The sequence below is a fragment of the Coregonus clupeaformis genome, unplaced genomic scaffold (genome assembly GCF_020615455.1).
Source record: "Coregonus clupeaformis isolate EN_2021a unplaced genomic scaffold, ASM2061545v1 scaf0523, whole genome shotgun sequence".
Classification (NCBI taxonomy): domain Eukaryota; kingdom Metazoa; phylum Chordata; class Actinopteri; order Salmoniformes; family Salmonidae; genus Coregonus; species Coregonus clupeaformis.
In genome coordinates, this window is record NW_025533978.1 from 144,660 (window position 1) to 149,080 (window position 4,421).

Here is a 4,421-nt window from a genome sequence, read left to right on the forward strand (position 1 = left end):
TTCCAATCCACCACCTTGTATTTTGGTCTGGCTTTGTGATACGACAGTTTCTGTAGGGTTGCTGGGGATGGGGGTTGGTGCTGGGGTGGGTGTATTGAGGCACCAGTTGTACAAGGGTCTTGGACTGGCAGTGGCATGCTGTCTTTTTGGGAGGGCTCAGATTGGATGTTTTTAGGGTGTTGCCCATTGTTTGGCCCATCAATCGTCATTTGACCCTGGAGCTGCCCTGTCCTAGTCTTACCCCCTGATCTGGCGCCTCCTGTTGGTGAGAAAGATAGAGGTGAAATCCTTTCCAAGATTTTAACTGAAACATTGCTATATTTATATAACTTGGTAGTAGGAGTGCTAGCCAAGGGATTGGGGAGTATTGCTGTGACACCAAGGGTTCCTGGCTGGCTGCAAGCTCGAAAACATCCAACCAGAATAAAGGGTAGTTCCCCGAAATGTTTGTTGATGGTCACTAGATGGCCTGAATTCCCATCAACAACGTACCATAAAACAGTTGGCACCAAGTGCCTTTCTCAATGGAACACACAAAACATAGGTTTTTTCCTTTTTTCCCCCCTTGGGGGATTCGAACCAGCAAATGACTGCTAACTTTCCCCATACCCTAACCACTGGACCACCATGGCCAGGTGCATGGTATTTAACATGTCTGAAATGTTTGTAAACTAGATACAATTTCCTTTTAGTTGGGAGGAGATGACACCAACAACACCAATCCTCAAAACATTTAGATCCTCAAAATCATAACAAAATAAATGAATAAATTAATTAATAAATATCAATTTTTTACCTCAAAAAGGTTCTAAGTGCTGATGTTGGCAAATATAAATAAAAATAATTATCATGCAATTAAAAATAAAACACAGCAATCCAATCAGAAATTAGAAATTAATAATTAATAAATACATAATCAATTAAACAAAACAGAAGTTATTAAAACAACTTTTTTTATTGAGGATTTATTCAAATTAGGTAAGAGGTTATTTGATACAGTCAGTGCCACCTCCCCACATCTATAGTGAATAGGTATGCGTTTGCTGGGTTAGGGTTAGGTAGGGGACAAATTCTTCACACCAAGTGGGTGTTAAGTGTGCACGAGCACAGGAGCTATATATATATCATGCTTTATGTTTCAATGAAATCTAAAAAAAACATATACAAAAAATAAAAAATACAGGAGAGACAAGGACAGGACAAGACATTACAAAAAAATCCCAAAAACGGGAAGGGAAGGAATTAAGTTTTAGGCATCGGTGTCACTGAGGTTAGGTTTAGGCACCGGTGTCTCTGAGGTTAGGGTTAGGGTCAGGGTTAGGGTTAAGGGTTAGGTAGAGGACTTTAGGGTTAGGTTTAGGCACCGGTGTCTCTGAGGTTAGGGTTAGGGTCAGGGTTAGGGTTAAGGGTTAGGTAGAGGACTTTAGGGTTAGGTTTTAGGCACTGGTGTCACTGAGGTTGGGGTTAGGGTTAAGGTGAGGGGCAAGGGAATATTAGGGTTAGGGTTTAGGGTTTAGGGTTAGGGTTAGGGGTTAAGAGGGTTTATGTTTGTACTGGTTTCAAACCTTTAGGTTGCACGGGCCTATTGCACCTTTGCCCGGTCTTGAGAACTCAAAAGTGTTAATGTTTTTTATTTATTCCTTGATATTCATCCCCAGTGGAGCCAAAGTATTAAGTTTTGAAATCCACCTGGATTCGGCCGCTTTTCTCTGGCCTCTGGTCCAGGTGGATTTCATCTCCAGACCGGTAATATGGAGGGAAGTTGTTGGGTGGATCTGAAAATGTTGGACCAGGTGTGTTTGTAATATGTTTTTTCTAATTGTGTAGAGGTGCTGTTTGAGGCGTGTCAGGACTGTGTGACCGGTTTCTCCTATATAAATGTTGTGGCATAGTGTGCATGTTATGGCATAGACAATATTGGTACTATGGATGGTCATGAGTTGTGAAATAGGACTGGAGGTTTGTGCATGTGGATTTTGAATGTGTGAAAGTTGTCTATGATACTGTTGTTCAACGGGTAGTTTAGGAGTAGGTTTATTGTAGGCACGGCGATCCTTCTTGTGGGCTCTAGAAAGAGGCCCGAAATCCCGACTTAGAATTCAGAGTTGGATGACCGCTCAATTATTTTCCGTATTTTCCCAGTCGAGTTTTATCTGAGTTTCCAGTTGTTTTGAACGCGGCAGAAGTCATGCTGGATTGGCAGCAACGTAGTGACCCCTACGCTCTGTATTTTCTGTTGGCTGCCCCACCACCACACAAAGCACTCAGCTAGGCTGAAACACCTGCATTTTGAAGCTGCCTTACTCAAGAAAACAAAAAAGAGACCATGTTTGTACAACTTTATTGATGCAAATTATATTTAAAAAATAGTCCATTTACATTTCCCCCTTTTTACTTCCGGTTTACTTATTGTGGGCTTTTACTTCGTTAGCTGATGCTGTGCCAATAACACAATCCTTCACCTGCAACAGAATAAATAAACAGTTACAAATATGCCATTGTTATTCAGATATTTAAACAAAATATGCACAGCATATGAACATGTTCTTGAGTGAATTGTATGTGGTGTTAAAAAAATTAAATAGTGTGAGGCCATGCTGGAAAACCGCAGAGAGTTCAGGGTCTCCGGGAAGCGGTCTGCCTCTGGGGAAATGTTGACAAACATCAAGCTAGAAGAGCAGAGACAAAATGTTACATACTTTGATCCGCTAATCACAACCCCAAGCTTAAAATAACAGTCCATTAACCCTCCCGTTGTCCTGTCCGGGTCAAAATACCCAGGCTACGTGTTAGAGTGAGTGGCTGTATATCTCCTCCCGTTGTCCTGTCCGGGTCAAAAAGACCCAGGCTACGTGTCAGTGCCTATGTGTTAGAGCGAGTGGCTGTATGACCCCTAGCGTTGTCCTCTCCTGTCCTGGCTGGGGTCAAAACGACCCAGGCTACGTGTTAGAGTGTTAGAGCGAGTGTGTGCTGTGAACGGGACCCTTGCAAATCAAATCAACTTTTATTGGTCACATTGTAGGTACAGACATTACAGTGAAATGTTTACTTTCTAAAGAATCTGGTGATTTCCTTGTAATATTGTAGGTGTCACTACTCGACACTGCTCGAAACCCAAGATGTCCATTTCCTCAACAAGTGAATATATGTCATCTGGTCTTCGGCTTGCTGACAATTGTACATCTCTATTAATAGGTCTATTAATAATCTGTCTCTCACTTGTGTTCATTGTAGGGGCTGGGGTGCACTCACCCAAGTCAATATTCCGAGCCAAACTCCCATAGCGATTGTGGAGAGGGACAGACATATTGGCATCTGTTTTTAGCCATCAGCCTTAGAGACAACAATGTAAACAGGTAAGGTAAGCATATAATAATAATATAATAATAATATGCCATTTAGCAGACGCTTTTATCCAAAGCCACTTACAGTCATGCATTTGTGTATGGGTGGTCCCGGGGATCGAACCCACTACCTTGGCGTTACAAGCGCCGTGCTCTACCAGCTGAGCTACAGAGGACCACATATAAAGATCCCTATCTAAAACAAGCATGGAAAAAAAGGTGGGATAGGGTAGGGTTTAAAAAAAAAGGGGGTTTACATAAAACACACAATGATTAATGACCGGACTGGAAAGAGAACTAGATACCACACTCAATCTAACAAACACTCACTTTTATAGGTGAACTCTCAAGGAGTGAACTCTCACTGCCATCTGGTGGGTGTAGAATGTAATCATTTTCATTTAATGACCACACAAAACCAAAAACATCCACCATTAAAGATATGGAACTGGAAGTGTTTGGTAATTCTCCCTTTGTAGTTTCCACTTTATACTACCATCGGAACAAAAACAATTTTGTATTTTCCTTAGTGAAAAACAAGTGGACAAATATATATATATATATATATATATATACACGTTGTTGTTTTCAGTGTGCACACCTAGTCCAAAACAAATTCTTACCCAGGTCCTTTATTCCATACTCACATTTGAAATGTTTGGGTGGCCTACCCTTAGTGATGGAGGAAGAATGGAAGAATCCAATAGTGGATGTTATCGGTGTGCTCCTGCACTTGAATTGTTTGTTGATTTTTTTAGTCCTTTTGGTTTTAAAAGTATCTGAATCCCCTGTTTTAAAAAAAGGGTGTCCAAAAAGTCATCAAAAATTGTTTCCAGATATACATATAAAAAGCACTGCCTGATGTTTCGCCTTACTAGGCTTCATCAGAGGTAACAAGACAATGGGCAAAACAGGAACTTTAAAAAGGGTTTCAGAGGGGCTGACCTCCAGTGGTAATCACTGTTAATTGGTCCTTGGCATTTTTCCCTCCAAAACTTTCTGCTTCTTAAAGGTCCCCAAATAGATACAAGTTCCCTCTATATAGTAGGGAAGACTTATAAGAAGACTACACATTTT

The 4,421-nt window shown here is 41.0% G+C and overlaps 1 long non-coding RNA gene across 1 annotated transcript; it reads right to left on the reverse strand.

The window, feature by feature from the left end:
• Positions 1-2,322: 2,322 nt before the first annotated feature.
• Positions 2,323-4,213, reverse strand: LOC121560623. The gene is made up of 2 exons (XR_005999036.2): positions 3,992-4,213; positions 2,323-2,669 (listed from the first exon to the last, which is right to left on the reverse strand). It is a non-coding gene; the product is annotated as an uncharacterized LOC121560623 (long non-coding RNA).
• Between the last annotated feature and the right edge of the window lie 208 nt (positions 4,214-4,421).